This window comes from Dermacentor albipictus, chromosome 4, assembly GCF_038994185.2.
Source record: "Dermacentor albipictus isolate Rhodes 1998 colony chromosome 4, USDA_Dalb.pri_finalv2, whole genome shotgun sequence".
NCBI classification, from domain to species: domain Eukaryota; kingdom Metazoa; phylum Arthropoda; class Arachnida; order Ixodida; family Ixodidae; genus Dermacentor; species Dermacentor albipictus.
The window spans coordinates 115,377,317-115,402,320 of record NC_091824.1 but is presented as its reverse complement, the minus strand read 5'-3'; the positions used below and the strand labels follow the sequence as shown (position 1 = coordinate 115,402,320).

The 25,004-nt window shown below is 46.5% G+C and overlaps 1 protein-coding gene across 2 annotated transcripts in view; it reads right to left on the bottom strand.

The window, feature by feature from the left end:
* Positions 1-25,004, bottom strand: part of LOC139059304 (dopamine D2-like receptor) — a 461,415-nt gene that overhangs the window by 254,055 nt on the left and 182,356 nt on the right. For both annotated transcript variants that reach the window (XM_070537507.1, XM_070537508.1), the window contains exon 3: positions 841-902. The gene's annotated coding sequence lies outside the window, so the exon portion shown is untranslated. The remainder of the gene's footprint in view (positions 1-840; positions 903-25,004) is intronic.

Below are 25,004 nucleotides of genomic sequence, written 5' to 3'. Positions count from 1 at the left end.
GGGAGGTTAACCAGAAAAACGTCCGGTTGGCTACACTACACCAGCGGAATTGGAAAGGGGAAAAGAAAGATGACAGGGAGAGAGAGGAGGGAAGGAAAGAAGGAAATTAGCGGTGAGTTCGCTGATGCGTGTGGAATAATAGAAATTGCATTAATAGTCACAGACGTTCGCACAAACCCACCGCCCTCAAGAAGCACGAAAGCGCGTTCACCGCTTTGTGGGCCGACGAGCGACGGGGGCGGTGTTCCTGAAGCACCTGCACAGAAAGCGACCGATTGTCCCGTTTTTGGAGAGCGTTGGCAAGTTGTTGTCTTTCTGGGCCATATCGTGGACAGCGCCAGAGCAGGTGGTCGATATTTTCTTCGGTGCCGCAGACCCGGCATGCTGCACTGTCGGTCACTCCAATTAATCTAGAGTATGCCTTTGTGAAGGCAACTCCAAACCAAAGGCGACAGAGAAGCGTAGCTTCACGTCGAGGAAGTCCGAGTGGAGGTCGTAGTTGCAGCGAGGGGTTTAATTGATGCACATGGTGCACGCCAAACAACCCCAGGTTGTCAAATCTAGCCCGGAGTCCTCCACTACCACGTGCCTCGTAATCAGGTCATCGTTTTAGAGCGTAATACCCAGCATTTCATTTATTAAATTCGCTGCTACTCTGCGAGGTAGGGGAACTTCGTCGGGCACTCATTGCCTTTTGTCCCTGCCTCCTCTTGAGGGTTGTTTCAATTTCAAGCAACAAATTCCAATTCCCCAAAATGCTCTTAGACCAGCACACAAAACGTATCTGTAGCGTTAGAGCGTAGTCCAAATTTAATTTTTATGATGGTGGAACATTCTTACCTGAATGCTTTCGTCCAACCATTCGGTCCGAATTTCTCTCAGGCGTCTTGCTACAGCAAAACCTGCGAGGAAGAGAAACTAGCGGTCACACACACATTAAAAAAAAATAGAACCTCTGAAATGAGGACAATTTAAAGTAGTCGTTAAAGAAAAGTTGCGTAATTCGGAGCAGATGACGCCAATATCTGGCACAATATTATGTCAACTGAGTCTCGAACCGCTTCGAACACTCGCAGATACGCAGAAGCAATCTTCTTTCCTAAAGAAAGCGATAACATTCCATTCACTCTGCTATATTGTACTAGGATTAAATATTCCTGCACTACTATCACTTGGGGCCTCGATACCAGGCTATAGGTACAGTGATGTTTGCTGCAACAAAGCGACTACCGTGCTGATATGTTGGGTAGCTTTACTTTTAAAATTAAATTCTGGGGTGTTGCATGCCAAAATCACGATCTGATCAGAGACATGCCACAGTGGCGGGATTCCGGATGAATTTTTGCCACCTGGGATTTCTTGAACGTGCGCCCAATACATGACACACGGGCGTTTTCGCATTTTTCCTCCATCGAATCGAAGTGCACCCACCACGGCTGGGCTTTTGATCCTATGACCTCAAGATCAGCAGCTCAACGCAATAGCCATTAAACCGCCACGGCGGGTAGCTTGATTTCACTGAAATTAATTCTCGAAATTTCTTTATTATTGCGGTCCTTAAATTCCTTAATTAGTACATATTGTATGCCATTGCATAACCATTCCTGTTTGTCCTCTCTTTCATTTTGTATCTTTTGTTTCTCCTCTTAGAATAAGTATTTCTCTTACGCTGCCTCCTGCCACCTGAATCCGAAGCCTGTTTGCCTCAACGCGTATGCACCAAGAATCATCATCATCATCATTATCATCATCGTTATGCCTCCACTCTGAGTATTCATCCTTTCTGTAGGTAGCGTTCTCTCGCGGGACGAAAACCGAAAGCCACGACTCTTCCTTCCTTCGGCTTCCTGTCCGGCCTTTCGCTCCTTGCCACCGGCATTGTCTGGATTATTTGACGACGGCGCTTGTTTATGAATAAGCAGGCTAGCCTGGCGTCAGGCATTAAGTTTAATTAGCGAGCGCTTAGAAAGCCGGTCCGGTGTTGTCCGGGGTGGTATTCCTTAGTGCAGCATCGGTGTAGCGACTGAGATTATTACGCAGACAAATGGCGATGCGTGCGCTGGCATACGATGCTGCACTCGTTGCAATTAATACCCTGTACGATTAAAAAAAGAACATGGCTGAGACGTGGAACCTTTGACTGCCAATCTCTGGGGCGATGTTAATATGCTTACGAGACACGGCCGCGTTTTATTTTCTTCATAAAATACTGGAAAAGTACGCTTACATTCACCCGCCGCAGTGGCTTAGCGGCTTAGTGAGAACGGAGTCGCGGGATCAAATCCCAGCCCCGGCGGCTGCATTTCGATGGGGGCGAACTGCAAAAACGCCAGTGGGCGCTTCTGCCCGTTAGCATGGGGGCAGTATCCCCTGGTGGTCAAAATTAATCCGGAGTTCTCCACTACAGCGTGCCTCATAATCAAATCATGGTTTCGACATGTCAAACCCCAGAATTCGTTAATTCATTCAAACCTACATTTCAGGGATAGACACCGGCGGACATCAAACCGATTGGGAAGGTGAGCGCAGAAGCGCTCTCGCTATAAACTTACTCATACTAAATGCCTAACTTTAGGCTAAGCATGAATGAATGGATAGAATTTATTGATAGGAAAGACAGAGAGGTCGACCTGAGCTAGTGCGCTCTAGTCTGCTACTCTGCACTGGGGAAGAGGGAAGGGGAGTGAAAGTATTGGGATGGATGATGATGATAAGAGAAGTGGTGAGTGCTTATGTATACATGAGACAGTTGCCTCGCTAGAGCCGCTCGTCGAGCTTGGTGTCCTGCAGGAACTTCAATAATACTTTTGTTGCACGCATTGAAATTGCAGTGTCAGGTCATGGGCCGAGGATGGCTTCCTCCGACAGTAGGCTAAGCATGAAGGCACCATCTATACTAAGGTATGTACCATTTACCAAGACCTATTCAAGAAAAGCGTTGCTAGTTGATTGCTGAAAAATCTCGAAGTTTCAAAGTGAAATACTCTAAAGATGAAATAAATGTACATGTTACTTTACTGCGGGAACACCGCTACTGACAAAAATAATATGCACGAGGCTGTGCACCGAAGCAGGATATAAGGAAGGGACTAACTCTAAAAATAGCTCGATAAGTCAGGTAACTCGATATACCCAAACTCTCCTTTAACGAGCTTCAACTAACATGTGGGATGCATTCGTTCAATGCGGTTTGGCTAGTTCAAGTGGATAAAAAAAAAGAAACATCAAGGAATCTATCTAACGTAAACAAAAGTACCTGTAGAGAGAACAGTGAATTTGCCTTCACCTTAAGGTGCTCCTTAGCGTCACTAAAAACGATGTTCTCTACATGCGCGAGCTTGTTATATAACTTCTACAGTCCTCTTCCCGCAATATCGGCACAAAGCACTGCCGCAGCGCATCCAAAGCGAAAAACATACTAGAAAAGAAAAAAAGACGTGTATAAAAAACAATAAAGTTAACTCTACTGACGTACAATCGGCTTTATGGCGCTGTCAGCGGGCGCCACGAGTTCGATAATTTATGCAATGTCTAGTTTGTTATGAAGAGCTCATTTTACAGGCGTATTTGTAATTTAGTTTCACGTGCTCGATGTAGTGAATAATTTGCTTTATCTGGGTTCATTATATTTAGGTTAGACAGCTTACCTGCGCGTATTATAAATGCATTAAGTTTTCTATTAGCAAGGTGCGGTACTGTGTTTCAATCTCATTCATTTAAAACTGACTCCGCTACTAAGCATCAGAAGGACATCATCAAAATTCGAGAACATGGTCCGATAGTGAGCAGCATAAACGTCGATGGGTTTCTCCAATGTAAACACTAACTGCTCTGTACAAGAGGGTCACTCACTTCATTATGCTTTCGGCGGTGATTTACTTACGACACGAAGTGTTCCCCTGTTCGATCTGGCTTGTTACCTATCTACAATGTAATGTGGTCTGTGCCTAATTGTTTTTTTTTCTGCATGCGCATTTTGTTTAATTTCTAAAAGAAATGTCAGTGCCTTCTCGTTTACTGTGACAACAGTTAAAAGTACGCAACTAGCGTCCCCGTCTTTACCGTTAGGCCGGGTTTGAAAATTAAGTTTTATGGTAATTCGTGCGTAAGCCACAATCTGATCTTGAGGCACGCCACATTGGGAGATGCCAGATGAATTTTGATCACGTTGGCGTAACGCGCACCTAAATCTACGTACACAGGCGTTTTCGTATTCCGGCCTCATCGTAATGCAGCCGCCGTGGTCGGAATTGAATCCGCGACCTCAACGATAGCGTATTGAAGTCATCATCGCTACTGTCTTGCCGGACGACCTTTGTTTTGTCAATTTTTTCTCGGCGCAGCTGTTACATAAGCGATGTGAACAGAACAAAATGAAAACGATGTTGACCAGCTAGTCATCCAGAGATTCTTGTCAGCTTGTACCCTAAGACAGATGAATGGGGGATGGCAACGATGATGGAAGGCAGAGTGCTCCAGTCTGTTGGTGTTGTTGTTGTTGTTGTTGTTGTAGCGGACAGTGACGACGTGATTGGAATTGCAAGGAGGCAGCTCTTCGGAGAAATCGATCGCGTACAGCTTTCCTGTCACTGCTCCTCCCCCATCCGCCGAGTGTACCTCGAATTTTCGTCGATAAAACAAGATTTAATATATTCCTCCTCCAGCCTTTTGTCATGCGCTTCACGTAAGTCAGATGACGGCCAGGACACTATTCCATCAGCTGTTCACGTGTTCATTCACGCTTCCGCAAGGTGGCGTTGCTAGCAGTGCCCGACGTGAAGAAATACGAGAAGCGATCGCGGAACGACAGAAACCATTCCGAGAGCACAGGCAAGCAAAGAAGGCGCAGTTGTCGCAGGCTGAAGTAGCCAGTAAATGGGAAATATACCGGGAGAAAAACTCTATGGATCAAATACTGATGCAAGCAAAGATAAAAGGTGAAAGTGAACGTTGGTTGCCAGAAATACGTTAGAAAAAGAAGGCCGCACCTAGAATATTTCGGAACCACATAAAATTATTAGGCAAGAAGTCAACAACAATAAAACAACATATCCTGGACGAAGATGGAAAGAAACAGGAAAGGGAAGCGGCATTAAAGTACATCCGAAAAATAACAGCCGCATCTATCCAAGGCCATGACGAGGTTGTATTTGACAAAAAAAAAGAGCATCAAAGAGAACCAGAAGGAAAAGGAGCTGGTGCTGACAAATTTCAACTGGAAGAGTGCCGAAGAGAACATTTCTAAGCGCACAGCCACAAGGCTATACGAGTGTCCCGTTAGGCTAATTAATGAACTAGGACCTAGAAGAATTAAGGAAGCTCTGGTGAAAGCAGTGGAAAATACATTAAAAGATAGATGAATACCAAACAGTTTGCGACAAAGTAGAATTATATTAATTTATAAAGGTAAAGGGGAGAAAGATAGAATCACTCGTACAGACCGTTAACCATTACATCGGTGATAACAGGCTAGCAATGCAGGCAATCAAATTAAAGCTGCAAGCATGGTTAGAGAATAATGGCATTTTGGGACAACTGCAAAATGGCTTCGGAAAAGGTAGGCGTTTGGGTGGCAACTTATTCGTTGTTACTCAGTGCATTGAAATATGAAGAGTAGAAAGCAGCCCGTTACATGTGGCCTTTTTAGACATTACAACACCGCATGACAACGTAGACCACAACATTTCGTGGGATATTCTGGCAGGGGAAGGCTTAGGTGACGATTGTTTACAGCTTTTGAGAGAGATTTACTTAGAAAATACCGTTTCCGTTGAATGGGAAGGGATGAGGAATGAGGAGAAAGTTTATGTCAACAAAGAACTGAGGCAGAGGTACCCTTTATCTGCACTGCTGTTTACGATGTACGATGTTTACGATGAGGATGGAGAGGGCGCTGGAAGGAAGTAATATCGGGTTTAATCTTTCATAGAAACAGTTGGGCACAGTAGTAGAGCAGCAGCTTGCAGGTTTATTTTATGCGTACGACATTGCGTTGCTAGCTAACAATAACCGTTATTTTAAACGTCTGGCGAATATCTGTGGACATAAAGGCGAGAAATTTAGGTTTGAAATTTAGTGTTAGAAAAATCAGGTGGTACGGTGTTCAATGTAACAGTGAACAGACAGTGGCAATGCAGGGCCAGTAAATACTCGGGTAGAGGGATATAAATACCTTGGTATATGGATAAATGAAGGCAATAGATATAAGGAAACACAGGAAAACACTATAACAGTAGAGGGGAAAAGAAATGCAGCCATAATGAAGGAACGGAATGGGGACACAACAGGTACGAGGTGCTCCGGGGTATGAGGAAAGGTGTAATGGTTCCAGGACTTACTTTTGGAAATGCGATTGTTCGCTTGAAATCGTGGGTACAAGCAGGGCTTGATGGGAACCAAAGGTCAGTGGGACGCCTCGTACTAGGCGCTCACGGGAAGGCTACAAATGAAGCTGTGCAGGGTGATATGGGCTGGACTAGTTTTGAAGTGAGGCAAGCTCACAGTAAAATTGATTATGAAGAACGACTGAGGAATGTGGAAGAAAGTAAATGGGCTGGGAGAGTGTTGCGGTATCTGTACAGGAAAGACATTGATTTACAGTGGAGGCAAAAAACTAGGAAGCTTAGCAGCAAGTACGCGGCCCGTAGAGTGAGCAACACAGCAACAAAGAACGTCAAGCGGTAAGTCAGAGAGGCTGAAATAGTCTCATGGGTGTCGGCAATGCAAAAGAAACCTGCCATGAGTAACTACTTAAGAGGAAGAAACGAAATCAGGAAAGAAAGAATTTATGATAACTCAAAGGGAAGCTCCTTACTTTTCTAAGCGATATCGGGATGCAGAGAACACGCAACTACAAAGCGAGATATAAGAAAGAAGAAGAAGCATGTGCTTGCTGCGGTAAAGCTAGGGAAACTATGGAGCATATTTTATTATAATGTGAAGACATCTTCCCAACGGTAGATTTCGGCACCACAGGCTTCATTAAAGCACTTGGGTGCAGCGAGAGTAGGAGAAAAGTAAACATATCCGCAATAGAGATTAGTAAGAGGCGATTGGAAGATTCGTGGAAGTAGGGAAGCGACAAAATCGTAGACGCACAAAATCAAAGTTCACTATAGGGGTTCAGAAAATTTGGTTGTGGGTGTTGGTCGTGTTTCTTATTTCTTTTTCGTTTTTTAACCTAGCTAGGACATTGGGCAGTATAACAGCAAGATCTTGGTGGCGCAACCCACCACCCCCTTCTAAAGGTGACGCTCATAACATTCATCCGTCCGTCCGTCCGTCCGTCGTCAATCTGAACTGATGATTGCGTTTAGGCATAGCTTGCGAACAGTGTGGGGCAAAAACATAATCGTTGCACAGCACTAGATCGTGACGTTTGCAGTGCGTGAACGTTGCATGAGATTAAACGTAACACAGATTGAAGATAACATCAACTGTACGCACTGATTTCACTTGTATAGGCGCAGCATTTAATTATTTGCTTTAGGATGAGTTTGCTTCACACAGATTCGAGCATGGTTGGATCTGTGTATTATTTTGCGCAGCCAAGCCGCAGTCTACGCTCATTTCCCCACCGTTATTGCTGTTTCTCTCTTGTTGTCCGACAGTATTATGTGCCTCTGCATGGCCAATCACTCTCGTCTGTAGGCGTAATGTTTCGAGGACGAACGAACACTAACAATGGCGGTGTCAGCTGTCACAGCCTGCCGCTGTCGCGGTAAATGAGTGTGGAGCCGTAGAAATGGCAGAAGTCAGTTGGTCTCTTCATTTTTTTTCCCACTCGCCTTTTCCGAACTCAAAGGAAGCAAACAGGTAGCGCTGATACGACTAAGAAAAAGTGTTGCATTTGCGTTCAAATGGTCCTGAAGCTGTCGCTATACCACCGGAAAAGAGTTTCCTGAAAGCAAAAGTGATCCTGGAAGAGGAGGTTATATTTCCTCAGTCGCGGGGTTATTGGAGTCCCGAGGCACTGCTCTTGATTTCGCCTGAGAAGGCATGAAACTCAGATGGAACCCGGAAAACGAGACGTCGTGCAGCGCAGGAAAAAAAAGAGAGAAGAAGAAAAGAAGAAGTCCCGGCTAAGGCTTGGAACCGCAAAGCGCCGGAGGGTCTTCATCAGAGTTGGGGAAGTTGCGAGTGGTCACCGGACATTGTTTTTGCCTGCGGTACTCGCGTTGGCCGTCTTCGTTTTTCCTCTCTCAATGCCACGGTTTTATTCATCTTTCTTCAAGACGGTCGAGATCGCTTTGCACATCACGAATAAGGAGACCTCATTTCCCCCTGGATAAAGGTAGTCGCGAAGGAGAAGGTTAAAGTTAAGGAAGAGCGCATCTTCAAGAAGGAGCGAAAGTGCTCTCGTTTTGCGAAATAAATCCGACTAATGAACCCTAAGCTGGTCCAGTGTGCCTAGATTTAAAAAAAAATAGCATAGCAAATGATACGGAGCTTTGGTGCTGCGCATGAGGTCATGCACTCCACTCCTGGCCACTTGCGCCATTTCGGAAAATACAACTGTGTGTGCGTGCGGGTGTGTCTGAGCGCCTCCTTTAATTCCGGTATACAGGGTGCCCCAGGTAACCTTAGCCAAAGATTAAATATATGCGAAAACCACGTAGCTGGACAGAACTAAGCTGATGTTGTTTTCCGTCGCTTGGATATGCTGAGATTATTTTTTTCATGCTACCTAACTGCATAATCAGTCCTAATTCATTAATAATCTTATCAAATTATTATAATTAGATGAAAAGTGTCAATGAGACAACTGTAGAGCAGCATGGAAACTCCCCGATACAGCTTTAGATTGCGCAGTACGTCGTACATAAAAGTGTTTAGCCGAGCGTGACAGAAGCACGCAAAATTGCCGCGCGACTGGCCGCTCGAGGCACTTTGCGAGTATTGGCGGGCTTCATTCGCGCTCGGAAAAACACTTTTATGTAGCGCGTATTGAGCAACAGAAAGCTGTATCGGCAGTCTTTGATGTCGCTCTACAACTTTCTCATTGACACTTTTCATCTAATTATATTTGAGAAGTTGCTTAATCAATTACGACTGGTTATGTATTTAGGCAGAGTGAAAAAAAATCATCTGAGGATCTTCAAGTGACGGCAAACAACATTACCTTGGTTCTGTCCAGCTACGTGGCATTCGCATATTTTTGGTTTGGCTAAAGTTACGTGGGACACCCTGAATATAAATTGAAGCGGACCGAGATAGCCCTGGTATGGGAACTCACTGGAGTTACTAGTGTAACACCGGCCGTCAGACAATCAATATATTGAATTAAAAAGACCGAATAAACTACGTGACACACATGATCCGTTATCCAGTAAAATTAATTAATTAAATTTTGCGGCTTTATGCGTCAAAACAATATGATTATGATATGACCACGATGAGATTATGAGTTACACCGTATACCGGGGAACTCCGGATTAATTATGATCATCTGTGTTTCTTTTACGTGCATCTAAATCCAAGTACGTGAGCGTTTTTGCAATGAGCCCCCTTAAAATGCGGCCGCCGCGGCAGGGAACCGAATTCGGGACCTCGTACTTAAGAGGGCAACGCCATAGCCGCTAAGCCAATGCGGTGGCTTCCCCGATCGAGTGCTGCCACTTGATGAGCTAGTGCATTAGCCAAAACGTTATTACCGAACCAAACACCGGACCTTTTGATTTGGTGAATAGCGTGCGAACAAACTAGGTCACAGAAGCCAACGTTTTGCCTTCGTCAGGGGTTCACCTCACAAGTTCCCTTGACTTGTCCCCTTGACAAGTCCTCTTGTCGCAAAATTTGTGTCGATGAGGTCCCTTGATATTGATGATAATATTTATGATGATTCTCGCCTATGTCACGTGCCCACTATGGGAGATAGGCTGAGAAGCGGGTGTCAGAAGGTAGCAAAAGTGAAATGGTTATTATAAAACGAGAAATGCAAAATGCAAAAAGAAACATTGTAAAAACAAGAACAGTACGCCACTGAGCAGTCAGACTAATTGGAACAAAATTGTTCAATATATATCGATAAAGGAGAAATCAAGCACCGCGTTCATTAAAAATGCGAAAGGTCGATTTCACTGAAATGAAAAGTGAAAGCAAAGCTACCATTCTACCCCTGAATAAATTTGTGCAACCACAGTTAATCATGTCTTTTCCTATGTACCTTTGTCGACCTTCTTTCCATGACCAAGAACTTAAGAAAGGAAAAAAAAGATACTTATACTGATAGCATATTTATGACGCAGTACAGAAATATGACCTGGAGAGAATAGTGAGCAAGAAAGAAAGAAAGAAAACTGAAGGGTGTGGAATGCCATAAAGGGAGATGATGACGAAACCCGGATCATAGACATTGTCGCTATCCCTCACAGTGGGTTTGTGCAATTAAATACGGATTCATCATTATCGATATCATCATTCCTGTTGTGTTTTGAACAGCGGCTTTCGAAGCGTAAGCCAGCCTCAACGGCTCAGCGATAATAAATAAAAATGATAAAAAATTCAACCTAAGAAGGACGAAGAATGTGAAACTGTGAGTGTGCAGAATAGCAGGGCGGTTTGTACTACACCTTTCGGAGGCCTGCCAGAAATTAGAACAAAAAAGAGGCAGAGGAGTAAAAGCGGCAAGAGTGAAGATCCTAAGCAAGAACGAGTTGGAAAAATAAGACAGGAGACCGTGATGTGAAACTTCGAACCACTCTTTTCTATGTCCCGTTCTTCTTTTGACAGGTAACACGTGACCGTGAACGCGTTTGTGGCGGTAGTTATCGCCGCATTGTATGCTTTTGTTGACGCCTCTTGTTCTGGGGAAAGTGTTTTAGTTTTTTCACTGTCATAGCTTAATTTGTTAGTCGGGGTTGGAATGCGAGCATACGGAGGCACAATGCACCTTCGACACCGAGCTGAGCAACAGAAAGTCGTTGTATTCTTCTTTACATTTCTTTATATATCAAGGAACAACAGGCCTACTCTGGAAGCGAAAACGTTGACGACATAACCTTGCGGCATATTTTCCCACAAAATTTACTAGAAGGAACGGCGACGCTCGATCATTCAGATACCGTGTGGATGATGGCTATTACATGAATATGTCTGAGATTCATGCTTGTGGCTTTATTTATACCGAGCATTATTTGTCTTTGTTGGCCTAAATCTCTAAGGGACTCTACTTTTTAAAAACGCAAAGACATTTATTTCGGACCATTATTATCAATGTGATTATTTCCAATCGCTCAATAAAACCCCGCATGGGAGTCTGCGTCAGTAGGCTTTTGGTGTGTTGCGACACCACGTATCCGAGCACACGAGGGTTGGACTCTCCCGCGTCTAATGGTGCGTTATTTCTTTTATATATATGTAATAATAATAACTTTATTCAGATCAATATACAAGACTGGCATGTGACAACGTCTGGATACTTAGCCTTAGGCTAGTTATGGAAGCATGAAGTTTGAAAAAAAAAATAAGCGATTCAAACACGGGCGCAATCACTTTTTGTTTTGGATTGCGGTATAAATTGAGGTGTTTTGGTTTGTTTCCTCTGTGGGCTGGCGCCACCAGCCCCACAGAGGAAACAGCCTGCGCTGCTCCGCCACCTACGAAGAAGAGCCAGCAGGCCTTTGTGCCTGCAAGCTCAAAGCCATTTGCTCGATCAGAGAAACCGAAAACACCAGCAAGCGCGCCGCGCGACTGGGCATCTACCGCTTCGGCCGAGGCGATGGATACATAAACTGCATCGGCATGCCAGATGCCGAAAGATCGTCGCAGCTCCCTGGAGGGCGCCAAGAATGACAAACCCCGCATCAGGAGGCCTGGAAAGGGCCCGGTGGGCTGACATAGTTTTCCGCTCTTAAGCACACAACAATAAAAGCTATCACTATTGCTACACAAAGTGGAATGTGGAGGTCTCCTCCACATTCTCGTTGATGTTAGATAACTGCTATATAAACATAACCAAAAGTTGCTGTGTGTTCAAGATACACACCTAAACTCTATTCACAAAAGCCTTCTTCGGTAATACGCCATCTTCCGAAAGGACCGTGACGTGAGGTCGGTGGTGCAGCTAGCGATCGTCGCAAAGAAGTATATTGCTTGTCATCATGTAGCCCTTCGGACACCCCTTGAAGCAGCGGCAGTGTGGGTAGTTCTTTTAAATTATTTGGTTACTCTTTGTTACCTGTAAATACCACCTGTCAACTCCGAAAAACAGATCTCTATGACCTCATAGATCAACTGCCAGAACCTTACGGGCTCGTGGATGATTTTAACACTCGCAGTACTTTGCAGGGAGACTCCCATTGCGATACGAGAGGCCGGCTAATAGAAAACTTTCTTGTATCCTCTTGTACGTGCCTCTTTAATAGAAGAGAGGCCACGTATTACAGAGACCAACATAATTCCTACTTTTCAATTGATTTAGCTATTGGCTCTGCGGCTATCTTTCCGTATTTAGAATGGAGTGTAATAAGACATCCTTTTGCAAGTGACCACTCCCCTGTAACCCTAAATCTGATACAGCAATACGAATGCCCTCCACATTCCCCTTGTTGAAACTATCATCTACCAACAGGAATCATTTTAAAGAATTAAGTTTATTTATGTATCACAAGATTTTATCAATGCATTTAGCATAGATGACGCAGTAGCGCATTTTACCGGTTTTATAATAGACGAAGTAGAAAAATGCATCCTACAGACAAACGGGAACTCAGGCAAAAGACGAGTCCCCTGGTGGAACGACGACTGTAGGCAGGCGCGAAAGAAACAAAACAAAGCATTGGGCATTCTTCGGCGATATCCTAATGCGGAATACCTTATTGCATTCAAACAGATCAAATCGCAGGGAAGGAGGACGCGAAGGCAAGCAAGAAGGGCAAGCTGGGAGAGGTTTCCTTGGGGTATTTATTCGTACCAATATGATGTTAAAGTATGGGGACGTGCTGAGACGGCTGAAGGGGCATCAAATCCATCCGTTGCCTTTGGTAAACTAACAAGGAAACAGGGTGAAGGACCAAGCGGACGCTCCTGGGGAACAATTTTAGGGCGTTTCTAACTCTATACACTATTCCTTGTCTTTCCTGAAATTCAAGTAAACGGAGGAACAAAAGCCCCTCAGCCGTTATACAGTATAACCGATGACTTGCTGTACTGGGCTTCGCCACAACATTATAGCAGAGTAATCTACTGTATTGCATCTGCTAAGTGACGTGTATCAGATAAGTGCTATTCGTTTCCAACATTTTCTTTCAACAATAGGGATTTCACTCAACAGAGATTTACCTACTGTTGTGCTTCTGTGTTTATCAAGTTATTCCGCTGAGTACGATAGTGTGTTGAGTTGCCGACTGCCGTAAACACATTTAAGCAGACTGGATATAAAAAAAAAAAGACCTTGTAATCCATACTTCGACGCCACCGGACGTCTGCGTGGTGAAAATTCATTCGCAGTTTCCCTTTATTGAATCTCTCGCATACCTTTATCCAGAGTCGACGCTGCAAGAGAGCTTCGCAGTCTCGCTCGTACAATCACGTTAGGTTGCTGGCATACACCACAGAACTCTAAGCGTCGTTTACACAGCCTCAACCCATCACTGAAACTTACATTACCAGCGAACCTTCCACGACGTGACGCAACACTGCTGTGTCGGCTGTGGGTAGGAGTAGCATTCACCAACTCCTACAGCTATTGTATTGGAATGGCGGATTCACCAATGTGCGCTAAGTGCAATTGTGAAGAAACCATCAATCACCTTCTGTGACACTGTTCTCGCTTCGATAATCAACGTGAGACTCTCCAGTGTGCCTTAAATAGACTGGATGACAGGCCATTTACGGAAGCGAAGATCTTGGGAGCCTGGCCTCACAGTTCATTGGCCCAGAAAGCAGTTCGAGCGCTTCTTCGCTACCTGAGGGCAACAGACTTGAGTGCCCGACTATAGACACCCTACACCTAAGTTCTCTCTCTCCCTCTTTCACTCCCTTCTTCCCCTCCCCACGTGTACGGTAGCAAACTGGACTCAGTCTGGTTAACCTCCCTGCCTTTCCGTCTTCCATTCTCTCTCTCTCTCTCTCTCGTTTAGGACGGAGACTTATGTTTAGTATTGGTATTATCATCAATATTGCCAGCCAAGGTATAGCTTCGTTCCCCGCATAGCCAAAGCTGAACCTGAACTTACTTTTATGCGAAGCATATTACGAGAGCTCAACCCAGCTCCTCAGGCGCGGCGGTGTCGCCTTGAATACCACGTGACACCGTGACGTCACGACAGAGGAGAAGTGGCTTTGGCTCAACTCTTGCAAGATGGGCTGGGTGGGAATCGAACCAGGGTCTCCGGAGTGTGAGACGGAGACGCTACCACTGAGCCACGAGTACGATGCTTCAAAGCGGTACAAAAGCGCCTCTAGTGAATGCGGTGTTGCCTTAGAAACGAGCTGTTTCTAAGACTCAGGCGTGCGTCGCTTGCTCAGGCGCACATTTCGTTGCCGCGCCGAACGCTGCGTTGCTCGACGCTCACCGCGTCCAATGCGGGGCGTCCAAGGCGAAGCAGAGTAACGCATGAGTTGTTTCTTCGTCTAGCCGAACCAAATATAGCCAAGCAACAGCAGTTCACTAAGCTAAACAGTGGTTCAACAACTAAAATAAAGGCTAGTATGCTTCGCATCCTGGGCTTAACCTTACCTAAGCCACAGCCATTTTTTTAACCGAAGACCTCACAAATTCGTACGACAAAAATTAAAGCGAAGATTGTGTGCGCGTGCTATAGTGTCCTTATTATTGTCATTACTTATCTATGTATCTTTAAAGCAATCTTTTTTGCATAGAATTGATACATAGTAGCCGATGGCATACTTCCTCCAACCTAGACTCCATTTAACACTATCTACCTGTAGCACTCGCTTTTATTTTTATATCTATAACGACCACGAGGAGCGCGGCATGTTAGTGATATAATTAAGACAACGAGAGCCGCCGCGGTAACTCAGCGACTGTGGCATTCTGGTAATGAGCGCCGAGGTCGTGGGTTCAATACCAGGCTGCAGCAACCACACTACAATTGGAACACAGTGCAAGAAACGGTAGTTTATTCTGCAGTTTTTACGCGTGTTAAAAGAACCCCGAATGCTATAAATCAATCTAAAGTCATCCACTATACAATTTCCGGCACTTCTTTTGAGATGTTAAAACTCTGATCAAACAAGACAAAAAGAAATCTGCAGTAACCATCGACGATGATTCTTCATGTAAGCGAATAGCCTAACGCTATCAGCTGTATATCACTTTGTTAACGGAATGATACTCTTGTAGGCTTATATTGGTTGCAGTGAGAATATTTAGGTAACGTTCGTTCTTTCATTGCGTAATATCCGCTGAGAATGGATTAGTTAACCAGCACGTACATGTAGCGATGGTGTAGGTGGACGACATGTGCCTATCACAGAGTTATGATAGTTTCCATTCTATGACAAACGCTCTCGCAAATCGCTTGTGCGAGAGCATGCGCCGATCGTATCGGCGCCTAATTGTATCGATGGCGTAAGGTCAGCCACCTCCGACCACAGAGTAAACGAGTGAAAGAGGCAAGAAAAGCTACCCGCAGAGAAAATGAAAGAAAGAGAATAGAACAGTAATTCTGCAGTAACCATTGACGATAATTCTCAGCGTAAGCGAATAGAACGAACGAACGAACGAACGAACGAACGAACGAACGAACGAACGAACGAACGAACGAACGAACGAACGAACGAACGAACGAACGAACGGGCGAACGAACGGGCGAACGAACGGGCGAACGAACGAACGAACGAACGAACGAACGAACGAACGAACGAACGAACGAACGAACGAACGAACGAACGAACGCACGCACGCATGCACGCACGCACGCGTGCACGCAAGCACGAACGAACGAACGAACGAACGAACGAACGAACGAACGAACGAACGAACGAACGAACGAACGAACGAACGCGCGCGCGCACGCACGCACGCACGCACGCACGCACGCACGAACGAACGAACGAACGAACGAACGAACGAACGAACGAACGAACGAACGAACGAACGAACGAACGAACGAACGAACGAACGAACGAACGAACTGACGGACGGACGGACGGACGGACGGACGGACGGACGGACGGACGGACGGACGGACGGACGGACGGACGAACGAACGAACGAACGAACGAACGAACGAACGAACGAACGAACGAACACACGCACGCACGCACGCACGCACGAACGAACGAACGAACGAACGAACGAACGAACGAACGAACGAACGAACGAACGAGCGAGCGAGCGAGCGAGCGAACGAACGAACGAACGAACGAACGAACGAACGAACGAACGAACGCGCGCGCGCACGCACGCACGCACGCACGCACGAACGAACGAACGAACGAACGAACGAACGAACGAACTGACGGACGGACGGACGGACGGACGGACGGACGAACGAACGAACGAACGAACGAACGAACGAACGAACGAACGAACGAACGAACTGACGGACGGACGGACGGACGGACGAACGAACGAACGAACGAACGAACGAACGAACGAACGAACGAACGAACGAACGAACTGACGGACGGACGGACGGACGGACGGACGAACGAACGAACGAACGAACGAACGAACGAACGAACGAACGAACGAACGAACGAACGAACGAACGAACGAACGAACGCACGCACGCATGCACGCACGCACGCACGCGTGCACGCACGCACGCACGAACGAACGAACGAACGAACGAACGAACGAACGAACGAACGAACGAACGAACGAACGAACGAACGAACGAGCGAGCGAGCGAGCGAGCGAACGAACGAACGAACGATCGAAAGAACGAACGAACGAACGAACGAACGAACGAACGAAGGAACGAACGAACGAACGAACGAACGAACGAACGAACGAACGAACGAACGAACGAACGAACGAATGAACGAACGCACGCACGCACGCATGCACGCACGCACGCACGCGTGCACGCACGCACGAACGAACGAACGAACGAACGAACGAACGAACGAACGAACGAACGAACGAACGAGCGAGCGAGCGAACGAACGAACGCACGCACGCACGCACGCACGAACGAACGAACGAACGAACGAACGAACGAACGCACGCACGCACGCACGCACGCACGGACGGACGAACGAACGAACAAACGAACGAACGAATGGGGAATGTAGGAACAAAAGAGCACGTTCCTTGCCGGTCCCCGATTAACTATGAACACGGGGGAAAGAGGCAACGACAGTTATTCACATTAAAATAAATTATAGCAGCGTTCCTTGCCCTTTGTGACAGGGTATGCGGGGAATTTAAATAGACGCATTTCTCGCAGCGCGGCTCCCATGGACGGAATTCCTAGAGAATCGCTGATAAGACAGTGGAAGCGCACCAAAGAGTCAAACAAAGCTGCCTTCCAGTCTCAAGCATATCCTGCTGTAGGAAGCGAAAAAAAAGAAAGATAAAGTCAGGCGGAATCAAACGGGGCGATCCGGTAAAACTTGAGGCATCTGCAAGGCCTTGTTGTCCTTCGCGCAGCTACGACGCTCTTGCAGTGAAGCGGAGGTAATGGTACTGAGTTCGCAAAGTAAAAGCATAAAATAAAGAAAAGCTACGAGCCAAGGAAACAGCTGCAGTAACGAGACGAGACGCAAGCAAGAGAAGGTAATGAGCGTTTGGAACATGCCCCGCCCTGCGAGTCTGCTGCTTCTATAAATGCTCGGTCGATTTCCTGTCAAGTCCGGGTGATTTCGGATCCCAGCAAGTGAAGAATAAGAACGTATACTGCACGCTAAGGAAGCGGACCCTTCGGGCAGGCGAGCGAATAAGAAAACGAATATCCCCAAAGCGCAGTGGGAAAGAGGAAGGCTGGGAGGAGATAAAGAAGAAACTTATAAACGGCACGCCGAGGGGCACGATCCTGATTCGTGCTTTTAGCATTCCGCTAGCGTTTATGCTGCGCACGTTCCACTACTCGCTTATTTCTTTCTTTTTGCCCTTTTAGCATCTGTTTACTTTCAATATTATTTTTTTTCCTTTGTTATCCGCTCCTCTCTCTAGCCTCTTCCACACGTCTCTTGAACTTATGAGTCCTGTCGGTTAGGTCTGAGATTACGATCTGATCATAAAACTGCAGCAATTTAACAACCTGTTGGCACCCAGAAACAGTGCGGTACAATTTCTCTCTTGCATTAAACGCAAATCCGAACATATTTTCAGGGCTCCCGCGAGACACCATTTGGTATTTTTGTTTCATTTTATTTTTTTAATGCGAAACCTTTGCTTCATTACAAGCACTCCGCGGTGGCTAGGTAGGTGGCTCCTGTCTGGGCTCACTTTAGACCTCTGTAATATAAAGAAATGCAAGACCGACAGTGCAGTCGAAGCATTGCCTTCGAACACAACAGCCCCATGGTCTAACCACCTTGTCACGATTGTGCGCATACTCTCGTGCCCAAAGCCGCTCTGCGACGCGTTTGGCGCTTGCGTCACTTGCCGGCCCTACTGTTCTTTCCTCACGACAGCTCGAATATTGAGACTGTGTTGGCACCGTCTCGGCGATCGCCCACATTCCTCAGTACTTTTCGCGTAAGAACTAACGTTACGTAAAAAATTGTGCGACGCTGTGCCACCTTCATGATCATTCCGCGTCGAACAGGCTTTAACATTTCATCACCGGAGTGCAAATACCATTGTCATTTTAACGTACAACCACAAGACGTAGCCATATGTGCGTACGATTCTATGACACGCAGTCCCTGAAAACATCACAATTTGTATTTCTCTCGCTTACGCTCGTCCGGTACCTATGGCGAACCCAATCAGCGGGCATGAGCCAGCATTGGGCATGTCGTAAGCCCGCGTTGAATAGCCGCAGTAGAAATTGTGCCATTGGCATCGCACGATCGTCGTCACCGTCGTCTTGCTGCTGTCGTCACACACACGCTGGCGTTAGACACAGGTCTTCGTCTTACATAAACACGTTCATCCATCTGGTAACGCTTTGTGTAATCCCAAAAGATGTTGGGTAGCCAGCTACCAGCAGCAATGCGCGCAACATTGATTCCAACCGTTCTTCGGATCTGCTTCATTTTTTGCTCTAACCAGCAGCATAACAGGCTACGATTAAACCATGTAGGGAGTGAGAAAGGTAGGAACGGAAAGGCAGGGAAGGTAACCAGACTTTGTCCAGTTTGCTGCCCTACTGGTGGGGAGGGGGAGGGGGAAGTGAAAGAAAGAGCGAGAAAAGACACCAGTTTTTATTGCACTTTCCCATGCACTAAGCGAGGTACAGCAGTGTTAAAGTCGGGCACTCAAGACTGTCGCCCTCAGGTAGTGTAGAAGAGCTCGAATAGCTTTCTGGGCTGATGAGCTGTGAGAACAGGCTCTAAAACTTCTGTAAATGGCCTATCTATTCAAGACACAATGGAGTGTCTGGCATTGTTTATCGAAGCGAGAACAGTGGCTCAGAAGATGATCGATGGTCTCTTCCCACACTCTAAAAACAGTTGCACCCTTTGGGGTGTATATTTGTCCCACAACAATAATCGTCATCTGTCTTGCTCGCGTTTCCTTTCTTTAAAGCTGCGAGCCCGGTACTCCCCAATCACGAACTGCATGCGCGTTATCAGTGTGACGCAGCATTCTCGACAGGAAAGTAGCGAGCGCCGAGTTTTCAAGAAAGGAAACGCAAGCAAGGCAGATGACGATTATTGTTGTGGGACAAATATACACCCCAAAGGGTGCAAACTGTTTTTAGAGTGCACTTGCTCTTAGCGCTCATGGGTGAGTCCGCCATTCCAATACGACAGTTGTAAGAGTTAGCGAATGAGTTAGCGAATTGCAGTTTCAGTGATGGGCCAAGCCTGTCTAACCGACAGTTAGAGTTCTGCTGAGTATTGAGTCATCATCACATTGAACTCATAGTGATGGTACGCGCGATATGGCGAAGCGCTCTCGCAGCGTCTACTCTATTTTCTCAGCAGCTTCCTTTCTCACTTAGGTCCTCATGCTCACAAACAAAAAGCCGTGTTTATCTTTTCCATTTGCCAAAATATGGCACAGCACAACTTACACCAGCTGAGCTCCGTTAGAATTCGACATTGCTGGAGGCAACGTGACTCTTTCGATCGGCGGGCTCGCTGAAAGGTTGAAGGAGCGCTATGTTCGTTGCGTTTGCCCGTCAGCCAGCTCTGTCGCCAAGCGACTTGCCAACATTTCCAGTCTCGGTAACGTGTCAGGCAGAAGGGTAAGAGACCCTCTACCCGGGCTCGTCAACGAAGTTTGTATTATTAAAGCTGCCACCTATTTTTTTTCACTGAAGCCAGAACGACCCAGCAATTCTCGCTTCACTGCTCAAGCAGTGTTGGCTCGTCAACAACAAGCCGCTTCTCTATGAACCCGAAAAAAACAAGTGAAAGAAAATTTTCTCAAGCATCCAATTTCACAGAATGAAAAACTTCCTTACCATCTGACAATATTTTTGTTCATTTAACAGCAGCGTACTGCGTTTCGGCCCCTCCTGCTTAGACAGCGGAAACAGATCGAGTTCTCCCAGATGGAGAGCACAGAAAAAAGGTGCCCTGTTGCTGTAATGGAACAAAAAGAAAACAACAATAGAACAAACATTTAAACATCACGGACTTAACGTTATCGTTTCCAAGTAAAAGAAAAAGAAACGAGTAGAATGTGTGGCGTTCACTTTGGGCCCAAATTTCCGGATAAAATGAGACGTTCCAACACTACTGCGTCGCGCTTAGTGTTGGCTGCATAGAAGTGGCAACGAAAAAAAAAAATAAAGCACGCCTGAAAGAAGCATCAAGCAATATATCCGAAGGCATCAAGGCGGTGACAGATCCCATTCCTTCGGCTTCAGTTTCTGGCAAATCCATGCTGCTGGCGAAACTGACTTCAGCAGCGTGTCGTCAGCTTGCCCATTCAAGAAATCCAGAATGTACTGTATGACGGTAGAATGCGTCGAGGATAAAAGAAGAAGAAAAAATGTGACGCTGTATCGCGCTACGCGTTTTTCGAGAATTATGCGTCATCGGGCGCCCCAATGTCCTGTTTTCCTCCTGCGACAGGGAGTGTAATCGAAAGACCTTTTCCAGCTTAGGCTACATGACTGCTGCGAATGACACGCAGAATCTACTGCCGAACGCGTGAGCCTCCATTACGCGCCGAGTTCAACGCTGGCGCTTGGACGGACAAAAAAATAATAACAAAGACAGAGTGCGCGTGTGTGAATGAGTTTGTTCCAGGAGGAAAAAGTTGAAAAAAATAAAGAACCAACGAGTTTCGAGGCAGGCCTGCTCGTTGCATTTTTCAATTCCAACTGGCATGGAAATATACTTTCCTTCTCTCTGAGCAAAACACGGCTGGCAGCACTAAAATCGCAAGAAAGAGCGACGCCAGACGAAAGTCCCTGCGAGTTTTTTTATAAGACACGCGATCTTTTATTGCAGTGTTCGGTACCCAACGCGCTTCGCTTCGAAAGAGGCCAGACGCCAAACTGCATCCGTCTTGTTCCTGCGCAGAAAGTGACGTTGCTCGCTACCTATAGCGTCAACGTCGGCACTGCTTCTGCTCCTTCTGCACAAGGATAGGTTCTCTACTCAGCTGTGCTGTTCTTTTCCTGTGGCCCAGGTGCGTAACCAAAAAAAGAAAGGTGGACAAGGTTGAAGTTCTCGCAATACAAAACTTCCTAAGTGTTTATCCCTGTGTGTATCACAATCATCCCCCAGCTCCGGAATAGCATGTCAGGTGAACAACCAGGTTAGCATCTCCAGCATATCATTAAAGCTTGTAACCTCTCTCTCTTTCTAGATTGCCATAGACATCATCCCACGTACACTTTTTATTTAGTTGCACGTCATGCCTCCGTCATATTAATATAGTGCTCGAGCTATAACTGAATGTTTGATATATAGGATCGTTTTGGGCATATCTTTTTCAGCGCAGATGCTGCTATAAGAATTCAGTGCCCTTCCACTCTGTGAAGAAGGATGACCAGCGAAGCTGTGATTGTGGACCCCTGAATGGTGAACTGCGCCTCCACCGCGGGTCGACGCGGTATTGCACAATCTTCAGGACCGGCCCACGTGTGAAAAATGGTTGGTCTATGTCCACGGAGACGAGATCCGCCAGAACCCAGCCATAAACAGCTTCGCTGCAGAAATCCGCGTCAAACGAAAAGGAACATGGTATAAGATCCACAAATCGAAGACAAGCAGACTTGACACGGAGTCGTCGAAAGCCTTCACAGAGATTGAATTTGAAGCACGCGGCACTCTATAAGGTGGAGTTCACGCACAAGTGCGCATTTTTCAATCTCGTTCAGTTTACGTGTTCTTGAACTTTAACCAAGCAGAACAGCAATGACTGTAGCGTGCTCTAGTTCAAGATATCCAGAAGACAAACATAATTCATGAAAACGACGCAGTTTGGCGGTTGTCGGAAAGAAGAGCATCTAGAACACCTGCACTGGCAACGAGCACGCAAGGGAAATAGACCACATGGCTCTGCTGCTAATCCACGCAAAGCTTCCCGTGCCTAAAACTGTCTTCCATGATTCATGCACAGGAGAAGTCATTCGCGCTTACTGATACCTTTCTGGCTTGAGTCTTCTCTTCGGAGAAAAAAAAGCTTCCCTAAGCCGCGCTCTTCTTTCTAGATTATTTTTCGATGCAACTTCACTCTTATGCCGTAGCTGCTGATAACCAACGATTCAAAGACTCAACAGGCAAACATTCCGGTCTGCCGCCTCCAGCATACGTACTCGACTGCATGCACATTGTATGCAGTAGGGACCCATGATATAAGGGGTACTTAGACAGTTTACTTTGCAGAGTGATCAAGGGAAGCATTATAATGACATAGTTTTCCACTGGTCTGGTACTTAGTCTTGTGCGAGTGGCAGTACTGTGTGCGTTGGGAAAGGCGTCATTCTTTAGCACGTCAAATTAAACTTTTCGTAGCTACCAACTTAGCGGCTATGGCTATCACTCACTATCATGAAGTGACTACGAGCCAGGACGCTAGCTCAGCTATTTTCGCCTCATTTCTGTGTTATATTTCGGGGGAGCCGCCATGAGTTGTGGCACGAATGCAAGTGTCCGTGCCCGCGCCGTTGCTGTGGATGGCGACTTCAGTGCTGGCTGCGCCCAAGAAGCGGACTGGCCTTCAGAGCAGCACCAACCCCGATGATACCAGTGTCTCCTCGCTAAGCAGTGAGGACGTTACGTATCACAACTTTCAGCTTGAGACGAGCCGCAAGGCGAAACGAAGAAACACCAGGGCCTGTCTCCAAGCTCGTCGACTATAGCACAGACTCGGAATATTGCAGTCAGTAGGATTTCATTTGTACAAGAACTGGCTATGCCGAACACCTGAGGCGACTGAACAGACAGTGTGTCTCGGTGCTTCTTGAAGTGACGACGCCAAATCAAGGCACGAACGTCAGAGCTAACACACGAAAGTGTGTCTTAGCTATTGACGTTGTACATGAGACCGCACTGAGCACTTTGAGAAAACTTGCGGAACTTCGCGGTATGGAGATCCGCTCGTATATTCCTCTTGACAGTAACATCCCTACTTGTGTCCTCTACGACGTGGACGTCTGCCTTCTCCTGCGCTGACGTGCCTATTCTAGTGAAGCCAGGCGTTGACGGCTTCGCCATAACTCATGTGTCTCGACTAGGCGCATCCCGCTGTGTGAACTTAATTTTGAAGGGCGAATCTCCTCTCTCACACGTCAAAACATTAGACACCCCGTGAGACCATTTATCCGAAAGTAACTCCAATGCCACAATATCGCATGAGGCTGGGACACGTGAGGACTGTGTGCGAGAACACGAGAGTTTGCTCGCGCTGCGCAGAGCCCCACGCTACAGAATCCTGTGTAGCCACGGTTTTCAAATGCCCCAATTGCATTGGGTCCCATGATGCTACATCAAAGGACTGCCGCAAAATGAAGACGGAAAGCTGGGACTTCAAGCAGATGGCGAAAGACTGTTCGTCTCGTAAGCTGTTGCTGCAATTAGAAAGCGACGCTCCCGATGCCGTCGCACTTCAAAGAACGCAGACGATCCCGTGAAGAGAGCTCCACATCCGACAATTCCTCCTCCTGTGCCGCCTAGGCCTGGAGGAGTCGAGCCTAACTCTGGCAACATAGTCGTGCTGGACAACACCAATGCTGAAGCTTGGCCCACGCTACCAAAGCTACAGCCGCCGCCGCCACAGCTGAAGCCACAGCCGAAGCAACAGCCGGGTCCACAGCTTATGGCACATCTGGAGTCGCAGCCGCAGCCACAGTCACATCAAAGTATATAGCACGCCGCGGCAGTCCACAGCGCCGACTCCCTATAAATTGTCCGAAGACCGCCAAGTGGTTGTGATGCTTCGGTTTCTCATAAATAACCTCCATGTACTTTTCAGCAATTTGCATACTCCGTCAGCGCGAAGTGGAGTGCAAGTGCTGGATTCTCTTAATCCAGCGCTTGCAAGTCTCGAGTAAGCCCCACGGCTCACTCGCAGACTAATAATAATTGATAATGTTAGTAAGTACTGATAGCGGTTGATAAGGGTAGCATGAAGTCCAATAAGGTTGCTAAGGACCGATAAGAGTTTATATAGGTTGGATCATGTACGATAAGGTTGATAATAATAGATAAGTGTTGGTAAGGATGGAATCAATTGCGAGGAGATAGATACCGGCTGAGAATTGTTGATAAGGCTGGGATCGAGTCCTGTAAGGTCGGTAATGACTGATAAGGGTTGATAAGGGTTAATAATGATCGGGTCAAGTTCCATAACATTCACAATGACACCGGAATGCGTAGAGATGAGCAAGTGGCGAAATGCTTACAAATACTTAGACATATCCCAGGCTTCGGCACCTTTACTGATGTTATGTTCGCTCAACAGCAGGAATGGTTTTTACAACCTTTCCAGCCAAATAAGAGGGGGTCATTGTTGT